At 39.9% G+C, this 17125-nt stretch overlaps 1 protein-coding gene across 2 annotated transcripts in view; it reads left to right on the top strand.

Moving 5' to 3' along the window:
- LOC132828359 (fibroblast growth factor receptor substrate 2-like) overlaps positions 1-17125 on the top strand; it is a 73890-nt gene that overhangs the window by 42823 nt on the left and 13942 nt on the right. The window lies entirely within an intron of this gene.

The raw sequence follows: 17125 nt of genomic DNA, 5'->3' as shown, positions 1-17125 counted from the left end.
AAGAAAGTTCTGAAACACAAGCCAGCAATGAAACCTGATTTCCACAATATTACTACTTCTGTAGAGTTGATCCTGAAATAATATAATGCATATTGCACCATAATATCAAAGCACAGTACTTTAAGGTAGCTGGTCCCATTTTTCAACTGAGAGTCTGGATGTGGTGTCAGAAAACAGTTGCATTTTGTGGAGACGGGCGAGATCAAAGCTGAACCTGACCCTGTGTTGATGCAGTGCTTGCAAACGCATATTTAGAGAACTTAACTGGCTTGAGATTGCAAATGCAAGCACTGGATGGTTTTTCTCTAAAGTGGGAATGGAAACTAATTGTACTGCCCTAAATAATACTTTTTGAGATTAATTGATATGGTGTGGCCGCTCTGGCCAGAATGGCTCAGTACTTCCCATTGCAGTGTAGGTGCACATTGTTAAAAATCTGACAACACCAGGTTATAGTCCAACAGGGTTAGTTGGAAGCACTAGCTTTCAGAGCGCCTATCTTTAACCACCTGATGAAGGAGCGGCACTCCAAAAGCTAGTGCTTCCAATTAAACCTGCTGGACTATAACCGGTGTTGTGTGATTTTTAACTTTGTCTACCCCGGTCCAACACCGGCATCTCCAAATCATAGATGCACATTGAACTTTTGTTTTGGAAGCGAAAAGTGATTAAGTATTGGATGAAATTTATCACTGTGCCAGGCAAGTATTAGCCCATAAACTGTAGGAGTAAAAAATGAGGTCTGCAGATGCTGGAGATCACAGCTGCAAATGTGTTGCTGGTCAAAGCACAGCAGGTTAGGCAGCAGCTCAGCATTCCTGATGAAGGGCTTATGCTCGAAACGTCGAATTCTCTATTCCTGAGATGCTGCCTAACCTGCTGTGCTTTGACCAGCAACACATTTGCAGCATAAACTGTAGGAACAGAGTTAGCCCATTGAGTATAGTTCCATTGTTCGATCACAGCTGATCCTGTTGTCTTCCTGCAATTTTTGATCCCTTTACTAATCAAGAACCTATCTATCTCTGTTTTATGCATACACTCAATGACTTGGCCTCCAAAGCCTTCTGTGACAAGGAGATCCACAGATTTACCAACCTCTGGCTGAAGAAATTCCTCAGGTCTGAAGGGTTGGCCCTCACTTGGAGACTGTGCCCTTGTGTCCTCATCTCTCCTGTTAGTAAAAATACTTACTTCACTCTATCCAGACCTCACCGTTATTCTGTAAGTTTCAATGTGATCCTCTGTCATTCTTCTAAACTCTATTGAGTACCAACCCATTGTCCTCAATTGCTCCTCACATGACAAGCCAATCATCCCTGGGATTGTTCTTGTAAACCTCCTCTGAATGCCCTCCGAGGCCAGTATGGTCCTTACTTAGATATAGGGCCCAAAACTGCTCTCTATTCTAAATGTGGTCTGACCAGGGTCTTATTCAGCTTTAGTGATTTTGTATTCTAGCCCCTGAAATGAATGCTAAAATTGCAGTTACCGCCTTAAATGCTAACTGAATTTACATATTAACCCTTAAGAAAATTCTGAACTGGCATCCCCAAGTCCCTTTTGCTTCAGATTGCCGAAGCCTTTCCTGTTTCAGAAAATGTTTATGCTCCGATTCTTCTATTGAAGTACATAACCTCACACTTTCCCAGATTTGTATTCCATCTGCCACTTCTTACCCACTGTCCAACCCTGTCCAAATCTTTCTTCAGCTTCCACACTTACTCAACACTATCTGTCTCTCTACTCTTTTATATAATTTTCAAATGTAGCAACAATGCTCATTCCTTCATCCAGATGGTTAATGTATAACATGAATAGTCACAGTCCCAACGCTGACCCCTGCAGAACTCCACTCAGGTGCAATCCTGAAAAAGACCCCTTTGTGTCTCTTCTCTGCCTCCTAGCAGTCAGTCAATTCATGCCAGTACCTCGTGCCTAACACTAAGGGCTCTTGTCTATTTAGCAGCCTCCTGTGTGGTACCTTATCAAAGACCTTCTGTTAATCCAAATAGATTACGTCCACTGGCTGTCCTTTGACTAATTTACTTATTACCAGCTCAAAGAATGCTAATGGATTTGTCAGGCCTGACCTCCCTATGAGAAAGCAGTGCTGGCTCACCCCTATTTTGGCATGCACTTCCAAGAATTCTGAAATCTCATCCTTAATAATGGATTCTGAACAACCACGGTCAGGCTGACCAGCCTATAATTTCCCATCTGCCTCTCTCGCTTCTTTAAACAAGAATATTTTATTATCCATTTTCCCGGTTTCTGAAACTGTCCAGAATATTTGTTTGGAATATAGTTGTGATCATTGAGTTAGAATGGTAATATTGGAAAGTTTCAAAATAACTTTGTTAAAGAGGAGGATTAAGTTGCAATAGGGCTGTAATGGGTTACAAAGTTCATTTCCATAGCAACCACTGACCAGTGGGAGTAGTTTTTCTGTCTGTTCCTTTGGAGAGCTGAAAGAGAGCTTTTGGTGTCATTTATTGAGAGTCTGCTCTGTACCCTTTCTAATACAGCTCTGGTATACCTCCAGTTCTGGAATATATTTATTGTCATCCGCTTTCCTAAAATGTAATTTATACACATTAAGACCAAAATAAATTTAATTTTATTGCCCTTTGAGCATAGTGATTTTTTTTTAAATATAAAAAAAAAGGGATTGGGAGAGACCATTTCATATTTTCTTGTTCAACAAGACATTGTCTGATCTTATACCTCAATTTTACCCCTTCCACCATCTCCAGGCCCCTAATACTCTTAATACACATGCATCTGTTAAGCTTTGTTTTGAGTGTACTCAACAACCAAATGTACAATACAGCTGTCCAGGGTGGAGAATTCCAAAGACTCACAGCTGTTTTGAGTGAAGAAATTTCTCCTTATCATCATTCCAAATGGCCCTATCCTAAGGCTATAAGCCATGTAATAGATTCCCCAAATGAGGAAAACTCATGTTCTCAATATTTAGCTATCAAGTCCCTTAAAAGTTTTATATCTTTGAATTAGATTAATTTTCCTTGTTCCAGACTCTAGGAAATCTCATTAACCAGTCCTTTCCTGCATGAACCTGTCTTGTGGACTTGCTTTGAGGGAGTGCAAAGTAAGTGTGCCCGTCCTTGGATAAGGGAACCAAAGGAGAAAGTGAGGACTGCAGATGCTGGAGATCAGAGTTGAAAAGTGTAATGCTGGAAAAGCACAGCAGGTCAGGCAATATCTGAGGAGTAGGAGAGCTGACATTTCAGGCATAAACCCTTCATCAGGGATGTTGGAGGTGGGGGAGGGAGAAGGGGCCTGAGAGATAAAACGGAGGTTGGGGGTGGGGGAAAGGTTGCTGGGAAGATGATAGGTAGATGCATGTGGGGGGTTGTGGTAGTGATAGGAGGGAGGGAAAGGTGGGAAGGAAGATGGACAGATAGGACAGTTCAAGAAAGCAGTGCAGAGTTGGAGGGTTGGATCTGGGATGAGGTTGGCGGAGGGGAGAATAGGAAATTAGAGAATTTGATGTTGAAGTGTCCCAAGGCAGAAGATGAGATGTTCTTCCTCCAATCATTGTGTGGCTTGGATTTGGCAGGAGAGGAGGCAGAGGACTTACATGTTCTTAGTGGAGTTGGAGGGGGAGTTGAAGCAGTCGGCCACAGCGTGATGGGGTGGTTTGGTGCATGTGTCCCAGAAAAGTTCCACAAGTTGACATCCTGTCTCCCTAATGTAGAGGAGAGCACATCGAGAGCAATGGACCCAGTAGGTGAGGGGATCAAAACTCTACTCTATACCAGGTGTAAATCACCAATACTTCAAGTCAGACTTCTGTACTTGAATATTCCGAATCCTTTGTAACAAGTGCTAACATTTCATTTATTGTCTTATTGCTTGATACATCTGCATGTTAAATTTCTATGATTCATGTACAAAGTCTCCTAAGTTCCTCTGAATTTGAGCTTTCCCTATTAAAATGGACAATATTTTGTCATGTTGTATTCATCTGTTTACCACCTACCAACCCAAACTGTTTATATCTTCTCTACATCTCATCTTTTTTTATTCTCTTCATTACTTTCTTATCCATCTTATTGTTAGCAAACTTCAATGTGTTACAGTCAACTCCTGTATCAAGTTTGTCAATATCGATTGCCTAAGTATTGATCCATAGTTAAAGCCTGTCAATCTGAAAATGTTCCAACCTCTCCATTCTGTCCATTAACCAATTCTCAGACCTTGTTAATATGTTAAGTTCCATGGCTCCCAATGTTGAGTAATAATCTCCTGGTATCCTATTGAATATTTACTGATAATCCAAATGCAGTCCATCCAATAGTTTTTGCCCTTCTTCATTTTGCCAGCTGCATATTCAAATAGACTGAAATTCAACAGATCTGTCAAACACAGATTCTTTTTGGTAAGTCAGTATAGACTGTGCTTAACCTTATTATAACCTGCTCTAGGTGTTCTGTTATTATCACATCAATAATAGGTTCTAGTATTTCTCTGCTTACCATTGATAGTTTAATTAGCTGAAAGCCTGCATTTTCTTTCAGTTTATTAAAATAGTGGGGATATGTTTGCTATCTTATTTTTGGGTGCTAAAGAATTTATTGTTAAAGAAGATCAAAACTAATTTATTCACTATCTCAACAACTAGATCTTTTAAAACCTTGTTTTAAAAGTATGTTATCGGGTTCATATTTGTTGCCACATTGTCCTAACCATTTGTATAGCACTGGACCTTTCTCTTCCACCTTGCTGCACTTCATTTCTGAATGCAGCACGCACCCTTCCCCATCATACCTCTGTGATTTGCTTTAGTTAGATTTAAGATCCTAGTTTTGAACTTCGCTAAATTGCTTTCGAGGATTAGTGGTGCTGGAAGAGCACAGCAGTTCAGGCAGATGCTGTGCTCTTCCAGCACCACTAATCCAGAATCTGGTTTCCAGCATCTGCAGTTATTGTTTTTATCTCCTAAATTGCTTTCAAGTTTACTATGAAATTTTGTCTTAATCTTTCCTAAAGATCCTTTTCTGATATTATTAATTAACTCTGATGTATTGGATGATTATAAATCCAAAATGGTCTGCTCAGTTGGTGATCTCCTGTTTTTATGATATGAACTTGTCCTCTACACTATTACTACAAATTTGATTTGCCGAGGCAGGCGAAGATGGAAGTTCCTCCATGCCTGCTGTATTACTGTTAATGTAGGTACCTCTGATTTCTCAATTTATACTCTTTCCCCTACACCACAGCTACTATTGGGGGCCTATAAACAACACTAACCAATGTTTCCTGTCCTTTGTTTTATTCTTAACTTTACCCAAATTGATTTGACTACTTGACTTTCTGAGCCAAACTCCTTTCTGCTGACTGGATCTCATTCTTTGTTTCAAGGCTACTGTTGCTTTTCCATTTTGCCCATTTCATCTAAAAGTTAAATATTCTAGAGTATTTTGTTCCCAACTCTGGTCACTTTGCAACTATGTCTCTATAATGGCTGTTGGAGCAAATCTATTGATCTTCTGTTTGTGCTATTCATTCCTCGATTGTTGTGAACGCGTCATGCAAGTAGAGAGTGTCTTTAGCTTCGGGTTTTTTTTCTAACATGCCTTTGATGTCACTTTTATGACTAATGTCCTATCGTCTTTTTTTCTACTTAGTCTCCTCCTGATTTACTCAGCTTCTTATTACTTAAAATAGTGCTCTGCTCTAGAGTCTTGGTTTTTTTATTTGCTGCATTTGGTTTCACCAATGGATTGATGAAATGAATTCCTGACCTGTCCTGACATGTTGAAACAAATTTTCCCTTCATAGCAATGTTATGATGTGTGAACACCCTGCAATTTATAATAGATGTTTAAGTACAATGTGCATCATTATGCAGTGTGTGTAAATCCTGGGATTCAATTTTTAATGTAATATTCTGAAAGAATGGTGAGCAATGTTTCTTTATTATGCTTGTGAGCTGTTTTATTAGTTTCTCTTTATTTTTGGTGTCTATTTATTTACCTTAGGTGAACTATTAAAGTACACCAGTGTTATCTTGAGCCCATCATCAGATTAAATGTAACCCAATGAATAAAAAACTAACCTGTGCCCTCTTCACATTCAGTATACACACAAGTTATTGAAATTTTTCTGTAAGGAAAAAAAAAATCCATAAAATGGATTGATTAAAGTTTGTGAGAAGATTTGTAGCTCGGATGCTCGTTGTTGTGGTTCTGTTCGCCGAGCTGGGAATTTGTGTTGCAGACGTTTCGTCCCCTGTCTAGGTGACATCCTCAGTGCTTGGGAGCCTCCTGTGAAGCGCATCTGGTGATCTTTCCTCCGGCATTTGTAGTGGTTTGAATCTGCCGCTTCCGGTTGTCAGTTCCAGCTGTCCTTTGCAGTGGCCGGTATATTGGGTCCAGGTCGATGTGCTTATTGATTGAATCTGTGGATGAGTGTCATGCCTCTAGAAATTCCCTGGCTGTTCTGTGTTTGGACCCAATACCCAGAATGAGCAAAACCAATGTAGTGTACAAAATCCCATGCAAGGACTGCACAAAACACTACACAGGACAAACAGGAAGACAGCTAACTATCCACATCCATGAACACCAACTCGCCACGAAACGACACGACCAGCTATCCTTAATAGCCACACACACAGATGACCAGCAACATGAATTCGACTGGGACAACACTACTATTATAGGACAAGCCAAACAGAGAACAGCCAGGGAATTCCTAGAGGCATGGCACTCATCCACAGATTCAATCAGTAAGCACATTGACCTGGACCCAATATACCGGCCACTGCAACGGACAGCTGCAACTGACGACTGGAAGTGGCAGATTCCTCTGGCATTTGTAGTGGTTTGAAAGATCACAGAAGCGCTTCACAGGAGGCTCCCAAGCACTGAGGATGTCACCTAGACAGGGGACGAAACGTCTGCAACACAAATTCCCAGCTCGGCGAACAGAACCACAACAATGGATTGATTAACCTTGTCAATCTTCTGATATGCTGATGTTCACTGCTGATTAAAAAAATTATCTTCCGTGGTGAACATCTAATAACAAGTATAACGTCTATGGATTCAAAAACATTCCCCATAGGAAAGTAGGAAAAATAAGACTGCTAAGAAGTTTGCACTGAATCCACTGAGAACTTTAGGATAATAACATATAATGACCACCCACTTGGCATGGGAGCAGACCTCTCTAATGGGACTGTGTGATGCCCGTAACTGAGTGCAACAACAACAACAAAGATACATTTGTATCTATAAACTTACTATTAAGACTATTAGAACTATTAAAATTACTGTTAAGGCTCATAAAAGTAGTTCCTGTGATTTGTGCAAATATCAGTAATTCCAAGTTGTTGTTTGATTTAATTGCCTAATTTGTGCCTGGTTTTCTTTAGTGATGTTCAAGCTAAAAGGTTTTTTAAAAAAAAGTATTGCATTCCAGCAAGTGTACCTGCTGTATTTGGGCTCATTTTGTGCAGATTTTCTTCCAATAGCTGATGCTAATAATAAAACCTGGAAAGCCTGCTCGCAAGTCTAGCTCTTAGAATATCAGTTTAAAAACAACTTGAAATGTCCTTAACTTTTATATGTTATCTCATGTATTCAAAAGAATGGGTATGCAATGAACACAGTCTGCCGATTTCTCAGCAACAAACCCAAACAAGCAAACAAAACCTGTCCAGAAACCCTAGCCACTTTCCCTTACATCAAAGACATCTCGGAAATGACTGCCAGACTAGTCAGACTCCTTGGCATCATGCTAGCCCACAAACCCACTAACACACTAAAACAGCAGCTAATGAACTTGAAAGACTCCATACAGACAACAAGCAAAACTAATGTCATTTACAAAATACCGTGCAAGAACTGTTACAAACACTACATTGGACAAACAGGCAGAAAACTAGCCACCAGGATACATGAACATCAACTAGCCATAAAACAACATGACCCTCCCTCACTATCCTTCCTTACAGATGAGGAAGAACACCACTTTGACTGGGATAACACATCCATTCTAGGACAAGCCAAACAGAGACATGCACAAGAATTCCTAGAAGCAGGACATTCCAACCAGAACACGATTAACAAACACATTGACTTGGATCCCATTTACCCACTCCCTGAGAAAAAGAAAAGGAAATGACATCACCGTAGGCAATGACATCGGCAACGCAAAGAAACTCAAACATATAAATAGAAAGCAGGAATCATCAGTAGTGCTTTGTCCGGAGGCTCACTGAAGATGTTACCTAGTATGGTGAGGAAATATCTGAAAGTGAACTTTCCAGCTCAGTGAGCAAACCTACATCCAGAACCTCAACCTGAGCTACAAATCTTCTCAAGACGCGCTATTGTCCTTACCAATAAGAGTGCCACCCTGGTTTGTCCATTTAAATAAACATTATATGCAAATATTTTGTTGTCATATCTAACTTGGAATCCCAATCCATTTGCAGTATATCCAATTTTGTAAGAAGGAACCTCTTTAAATATTTTCAGAAATCTTGCCTCCACAACTCTTTAGGATAGGGCATTCTAGATGTTCACACCCTTCTGGGAGAGGGAATTCTTATGCATCTTCATTTTTAAATGAACGCTACTTATTGTGTAGCTATGTCTCCTAGTTCGTGATTCCCCCCGCTAGTGGGCATATCTCCTCAACGTCTACCTTATCAAGCCCCCTCAGAATCTTGCTTGTTTTAATAAGATCACCCCTCATTCTTGTAAATCCTAATGAATAAAGGCATGGTCTGTTTAGCTATCCTTGAAATGTCAACGCCTTTAGGTAAGAGCATCTTCTTTTTGAATGACTTCCAGTGCGAGTTTTCTTAAAAACATGAAGACCAAAACTATATGTGGTATTGCAGGTACAGCGTCATGAAACCCTGTACAGTTGTGACAAGCCTTTCCGGTGTCCCTGCATTAAACTCCACCTGCCAAGTGTTTGCCACTCACTCAAATGATCTGTATCCCCTTGTAGATTCCTTCTGTTGTCACCATGTTTACCCTCCCACCTATTTTTGTATAGTCAGAAAATTTGGATACATTATATTCTTCTCTGTTCTCCAAGGCTTTTCTATTACTTTGGAATGTCTGTAGTGTTCTCAGTGAAGACTGATTGCAGAATATTGGTTTAAGTCATATGCTAAGTTCTCTGTCATTAGTTCCCCAGTTAAGATCATCCAAGGATCCTGCCCATACTTCAGCTGTTCTTTCTGTTTTATAGACTGGTCAATTCTCGTTTGTTTTTATATTACTTGCTAATTTAGTTCCATAAACAATTTTCTCTCTCCTGGCTTTTTTTAGTAGTCTGCTGCTGGTTCTGAAGAAACAAATTTCCATTCCTCTTGCCTACTACTTGTTTTTGCCACTCTGCATGCCTTAGTTTTTGTTTAAGTATTCTCCTTGACTATCTATTTGTTAACCAGGGGTAGTTCATCGTTTTCCTCAATCCTCCTTTTTGACTGGAATTAATTTTTGAAATGTCTGATTAAATATCTGCCTCTGTTTTTTCCACTGACTTCCCCTTAGTCCCCATTTTTTGCATGCCTGCTTTAGACAGCTCTTCAGACTCTTGTCATCACCTTCATTTAAAAACACTGGTTTGAGACTCAAGTTACTCTCCCTCAAGCTGAATTTGCAGTTCTATGTTGTGATCACTTTCTCTTCCAGGATTCTTAATGATGAGATTTCTAATTCAGATGGGAAAAAATTCATTTTGTCCAATTGAGAAAAGAGGGAACTACAGATTTGTTGGCCTAGCATCCTCATTGGCAAAATACTCATGAATACCATGATTACTGGACGTTTAGAAAATAATTATCTGATTGAGCAAATTAAAAGGTGAAATCATGTTTGACAACCCAAAATTTTTGATTATATTGCTGAGAGTTGACAAGGTCAATGTGATTTAAATTTGCGAATTTGAATAATCAAATCCCACATGGGTTTGTAAGCAAAACAAAATTGCGTAATATTGGAGATCTATCATAGAGATGTACAGCATGGAAACAGACCCTTCGGTCCGAGCAGATATCCCAACCCAATCTAGACCCACCTGCCAGCACCCTGTCCATATCCCTCCAAACCCTTCCTATTCATATACCTATCCAAATGCCTCTTAAATGTTGCAATTGTACCAGCCTCCATCACATCATCTGGCAGCTCATTCCATACACGTACCACCCTCTGCATGAAAAATTTGCCCCTTAGGTCTCTCTCTTTATATCTTTCCCCATTCACCCTAAACCTATGCCCTCTCTAGTTCTGGACTCCCCGATCCCAGGGAAAAGACTTTTGTCTATTTATCCTATCCATGCCCCTCATAATTTTGTAAACCTCTATAATGTCACCCCTCAGCCTCCCACGATCCAGGGAAAACAGCCCAAGCTTGTTCAGCCTCTCCCTGTAGCTCAAATCCTCCAACCCTGGCAACCATCCTTGTAAATCTTTTCTGAACCCTTTCTAGTTTCTCAACATCTTTCTGATAGGTAGGAAACCAGAATTGCACGCAATATTCCAACAGTGGCCTAACCAATGTCCTGTACAGCCGCAACATGACCTCCCAACTCCTGTACTCGATACTCTGACCAATGAAGGAAAGCATACCTACCGCCTTCGTGCTAGCGTGGATTAAGGTACATCTGTATATGCTCACGTGGATTGAGGTTCGGTTAAGACGCAGAAAGTAGAGAGGAATAAATGGGTCATTCCCAGTTTGGCACACTGTGTGATCAGTGAGGTACTGCAAGAGTCAATAGCACGGATCTCTGTTTTATGATCTACACCAATAATTTGGATGTGAATGCCAACTTTAATATTTCCAAGTTTGTAGGTGATACAAAACTGTGAATGCCGGGGATTTAGACAGGCTGAGTGAATGGATAAGAGTATGGCAGATGTATAAAGTGCAAAAGTGAGACAATTGAAGGAAGGTGCTGTGTATTTCTGAAATAGAAATTAGAGTATTGTTGTCCACTGGCTCTTGTTTGTCTAACTTTCTTGTCTCCTCAAAGAATTCTAATAGATTTATCAGGCATGATCTCCCCTTGATGAAGCTGTGCTGACTCAGCCCTATTTTACCAGGCATTTTGAAGCAATATGCAAAATTATTCTTTAATAATGGACTCTAAAATTTTACCAATGATTGACATCAAGCTAACCAGCCTCGAGTTTCCTGCCTTGTGCCTCCCTCCCTCCTTAATCAGGGATGTTATATTAACCATTTTTCAGTCCTCTAGGACCCTCCGTGACTCTAGGGATTCCTGAAAGATCACCACCAATGCCTCTACAACACTCCTGAAGTGATCTCTCTCAGAACTCTGGGGGTGGTCCATCTGGTCTGAGTGATTAATCCACCTTCAGACTTTTCAGATTCCCCAGCATCTTATCCTAAGGATGGCCACTACACTCACCTCTTGAAGTTCTGGTATGCGGCTGGTGTCTTCTACTGTGAAAACTGATGCAAAATACCAATTCAGTTACTCTGACATTCTTTGTTCCCCATTACTCCTTCTCTAGCATCATTTTCCAGTGGTCGAATGTTCAGTCTTGCCTCTCTCTTAACTTTTATAGATATCTCAAAAACTCTTTTGTATTACTAGCAAGCTCCCCCTCCTATCCCCGACAAAAACCTTTTTTGGTTATCCTCTGCTGGATTTTAAAGGCTTCCCAATCCTCTGGTTTCACACTTATTTTCACTCCATTGTATGCTTTTGCTTTTATGCTGATCCTGACTTCCCTCATCTTCCAGTTAGTGTGTTTCTTTTTGCTTGGGATGAACGTCTGCTGAGCCACCTGAATTAACCCCAGAACCTCCTACCATTATTACTGTACTGTCTTCCCTGCTAGGCTCACCTTTCAATCAACTCTGGCCAGCTCTTCCCTCTTGTTTTTGCCATCACCCATTACTCCATTATAATTTGTCAGCTAGCTGCAGGTTGAATTCTATCGTATATGGTCGCTTCCCCGTAAGTGTTCCTTAACTTTAAGCTCCTCAATCAAGTCTGCCTCATTACATATCACTAAATCCAGAATTGCCTGTTCCCTAGTGGGCTCGGTCCTGAGCTGCTCTCAAAGCAAAACATCTTGTAGACATTCTTGAATTCCTTTTCTTGAAATCCACTGCAACCTGATTTTGACAATTCGCTGCCTGTTAAAGTCCCCCATGATTATTGTAATAGTGCTGTTCTTAATTGTCTTTTCCATCTCCTGATTTATTTTCTTCCCCACATCCTGACTACTGCTAGGAGGCCTCTACATAACTCTCACCACACCCTTTATCCTTTTGCGGTTCCTACAACTCTACCCACGCAGATTCTATGCCTTCTGACTCAATATCACGTCTTGATATCGCTTTTAATTCATTTCTTTCTAACAAGGCAATCTTGCTTCCTCTGCACAACTGCATGCCCTTTTGATAGGCAGAAGTCTTGCTTCACTTGTATAGAACACTAATGAAATTGCACTTTAAGTATTCTGTGCAGTTATCATCCCCTTTCTAAAAGAAGGATGGATTTGTCACTGAGGGAATACAGCAGGGATGCACCAGACTGATTTCTGTGATAGTGGAAGTGTCCCTTGAGGAGAGATGATGGAGACTGAACTTGCATTCTCTTGAATTTAGAAAGATGAGAGGCACTATCCTAGAATCTCTCAAGTTGTGGAAAGGATGTTTCCTTTGATTGTGGGTCTAGAACCAGGGGACACAGTCTCATCAAAAGCCAAGCCAGAAAGATTGAGATGAAGAACTTCTTCATTCAAAGGATGGTGAAACATTGGAATTTTCTGCCTCAGATGTTGAGTTAATTCAAGACAACGCTTGAGAAATTTCTGTACTAGTGACATTAAAGAATATGGGCAAAGTGTGACAATTTGGCATTGCCGTATATGATCAGCCATTATCTACAGTAATGGAATACTCTCTGGGCTGAATGACAACTCCTGTTTGTGCTGGAACTTAGTAACTACTTTGTAGTTTTGTCCCTTTTCTGCACAACCTTCAAGGATCGCATGCCCCTGTATCTCAGTGACCAGTGTTGAGAGCATTGTATATTTTCAGCATGATTTTGTTATTTCACAATTACATGTTATCACAAAATGTCACTCTAAGCAGATTTTGCAGCCTTTTGGTTATCAATGAAGACAAAAGCACTGCTGAGCAAGTGTGAACTCTATGCTTGGAACATTGACTCATCTTGCAGAGGTAGCAGAACCACTGTCTGGGATTGGTTTAAATTTCTGTACTCATTTCCACTCATTAGATGAGTGTAGTTCTTAATGTATATCTCATGAACAGCTGTGATCTAATCAGTTTGCTAGGACTTGCAGTACAGTGTTGTCACCAGATCTGTTAATGTATATGACACCATTGCCTGTCAGAAACCATACACCTTGGTTTATTTAAAGTCTCTACTTAATGATTGTGATTTAATGTTATTTTTGCGTCACTCAGATGTGACGGCTTTGTTGTGAAGCAAAGTGATTGTTTTCTAATTGTTTCAGGAGAAAGTGAGGACTGCAGATCCTGGAGTACCAGCACCACATTTTTAAATTCTAATTGTTTCAGTAAAGTTCTGCCCCAACACTTATGTCAGGCAGTAAGAAGTAAAACTTGTGGCAAGAAAGATTTTTTTTTAAAAGTGATGCATTGGATAATGTGGGTCCCCCTGCACATATTTAAAACATTTAAGATTTACCATACCAGAGATTGATAGATTCTTGTTGTTTCGAGGAATTAAGGGCTACGGGGAGAACGCTGGTAAGTGGAGTTGAAGTGCCCATCAGCCATGATTGAATGGCGGAGTGGACTCGATGGGCCGAATGACCTTCCTTCCACTCCTATGTCTTATGGTCTTATGTGAGAGCAAAACTTGACACACATGTACTTGCATGTCTGTCTTTCGTAGCCAAGGTTTTAAAGTTAGGTGTTGCCAGCTTGAAACCACTGAATACAGCAACTGGCCTGAAGCCAATAGTGCAGTGTAAGCACAGCTTTAATTCATCACCTCAAATTACTGGCATCAGTGACAGTCCTGTAACCACCAGTACTTCACCCTGGTTTTATACAACTGAAAATCATCTATCGAGGCGCAGCCCATCTGGAAGAGTAACGATCTGTAATTGCTCTGTGGGGTGCTTTCACAATTCATGGGTCCACGAACAGAATTATACACACCCTTCATCATTGCATTTAACTGAAATCTTAGTCACAGCATGCCTTAAAAATATCTTTCTTATCCCAGAAAATAAGTTGGAGAGCTTCCATGATGTTTTGTCACAGAAAAGCGTTGACACATTTTAAGGAACCTCAGACATGGTGTTGATATGAGTGCTTCTGGCTTAAGTAGGTGAATTTACTAAAGCGTGGGAGAAAATTAAGATTTTTATGCAAAATCTCTCGATCATTGAGGGAAATTAAAAACAAAGCAAGTGCTGTTAATCTGAAATTTTAAAAAAATGTTAGAAGCAGTCAGATCAAGCGATATCTATACACAGTATCTATATTCTTTTATCTTTTAGGTGTGCGCGCAAGCTAGAATTGTTTTGATCAGTGGCCATGGTGGCCTCTAAATTCTTTTTTTGTGTACTGTGCAGCTGAGCCCTTTTAAGTGCATGGACATTTTATAGATACCCTTTGTGTATGACCAGAGTAACTTAAAGGGTTTGACTTGTATGTAAGAAATGTTTTGAGATGCTGCATATCCACACAGCTTAAAGATTACGTGTCAGCAACCCTTTGTTTTCCCAAGTTCAAATTTCATTGTTGAAATAAACTTCTTGGAAATCAACAGTGTCTTTCTATCATCTGAACCTACATGTTGTCTTTTTATTCACTGATGGGATGTGGGCATCACTGGTAAAAGTCAGCATTTATTGCGTATTCTAATTGCCCTTGAGGATGTGGTGGTGAATCGCGTTCTTGAACTGTTGCATTCCAAAGAGTTAGGGAGTTCACATGAATACAGAATTAGGCGCAGTAGTGGACCCGTTTGAGATCTCAAGCCTGCTTCGTCATTCAGTAAGATCATGGCTAATATTTTGTGGCCTCAATTTCCTTTTCTGTATGCACTCCAGAACCCTTGACTCTTTTCAGTCAAAAATCTAACTCTGCCTTGAATATATTCAATGATAGCATTGGTAAGACGATCTTAGGAAGAATGTTTAAAGGACTAACAACCCCCTAAGATCAGGAAAAAAAACTCTCCTTCCCAGTCTGAAATGGGAGATCCCTCAACTTTAAATGGTGTCTCCTAGTTCTAAACTATTGAGGCAGCTCCCTTCAGACCCTGCATGTTTTGGATGAAGTTTAGGACTTCAATTCAGAGATACTTTAAAGTGATTTCTCATTGCATTTTCGCTCAGTGTTTTCTCACGTTTAGAACCAATATCTTTCTTGGATTCCTTCATTTTTAAAAAAATTCATGAACATATACGTGACCACGTTATCTCTGGCTGTGAACATTTTGATTATATTTTAGCAGCCTTCCTCTTATTGCACGCTTGCAATAAGAATAATGGAGAATAGAAAATGTTCTGTTCATGTGGAAATACAAAATAAAAGCACTGGACTGGCACTTCAGTAATGTAGCTTTACGGTTGAAATTACTGTAGAAATTGGAAAATCAACATCTGTTATTGTCAGCACTCGGATATAATCCTCCTTGATTGTTAGTGGCTCCATTTCATCAAACCAGAAATATATTGTGTCCTGTTCAACCCTGCTCTGTAGGTCATGTACATGCCTGCAACATGCTGACAAATACTAGCGTGCAGAAGGTTCAAATGCTGTCCCCCTCCCCCACCTTTCTCTGCAGATTAGTTTTAAAGTTTTTATCCTTGACCAACTGATCAGATCTTTTATGTCTTTGACATTTCATTTTGCTGCTTTTCAACGGGTGTTAGTGAGGCTTATGCGACACAGTTGGTTGCATGGCAACATTTACGGTCTTGCATTGATTTGCTGAACTTGAGTTAAATACTTTAGACATTCATCATCTAATTCTGATACTTCTGTTTAACCCCAGAAATTTTTCTCCCCATTTGTTTTGTTTCCTGGACCACATACTAACTGTGGTTGCGAGGGTGGGTGTCTGATCACTGGGGCCCTGCCATTGCCACTGTGTATCCGTCTCAAGGACATTCTAGAGAGCGGTTTAATGAAATCATAGTCTCTTCGTTTTCCTTCTGATCTCCTCTTCCAAATTGATGCAAGTACCACATCCCACAACTCACTGCACCACAAAGCTGATTGCTCTTATTATTTTCGAGTTTTTTTAGTATTTTGTGTATTAACCCTGTGCCACTCCCATGCTTGACCAAGAAGCCAAGTAGCAAGTTGTTTCTTGCGTTCCCAGTGTAATTCTTTAACTAATCTGTGGTGATGAGTTTGAGCAATGCTGTTGGACTCTGACGAGTTTCCACTGGAAAAGTGCAGTTTTTGCTTGGTAACTCTGCACATCATTCTGACCAAGACTGATGCCAAACCTCCTAAGACGACCGTGATTTGGACAAAGTCTTAACTATGGTACAACCTGCTTCTACAAATTATCGTATGTGATTGATTTACAAGCTTGCTATTTACTTCTCTGGAATTATGACAAACCTTCTCAAAGGAATACTATATATATAAAAAGCAAAAGCAGGTTGAAACTGGAATGATTTCATTCTGTTGTGTAAAATCTTGATTGAGGATAATAGGAAAATGTTGATAACTTTAGAATGTTTTATTTTTTGCTGTCAACTGATTTTGTTCTTTTATGACTTGGCTTTTGTTCAAAATAATTCTAAATTCAGACCTCTGTCTCCACTAAAAGCTGTTAGAATCACCTCCCTGTAGCAAATGATTGTTTAATGAAATTTGCAAGTGCATTGTTACCAAAGTATATTAGCTCTACATGTAAAGGTGTTAACATCATTGATGCTTCTAACACTACACACTGTTAACTGATCGATATGAGAGGGTGGATTTTCGATCAGCATTGGATATGCAGTGAAAAAGAAATGCATGATCTGTTTCTAAACCTCAGTGCAATAAGATTATGTTACAGCTCTTAACTCTCTCTCTCTAGGATTCTGAATATATTGCATTGTTGAATTCATTTTTAAAA

This window comes from Hemiscyllium ocellatum, chromosome 26 (assembly GCF_020745735.1).
Source record: "Hemiscyllium ocellatum isolate sHemOce1 chromosome 26, sHemOce1.pat.X.cur, whole genome shotgun sequence".
Taxonomy (NCBI): Eukaryota; Metazoa; Chordata; class Chondrichthyes; order Orectolobiformes; family Hemiscylliidae; genus Hemiscyllium; species Hemiscyllium ocellatum.
This window is presented reverse-complemented; position numbering and strand designations above follow the sequence as displayed.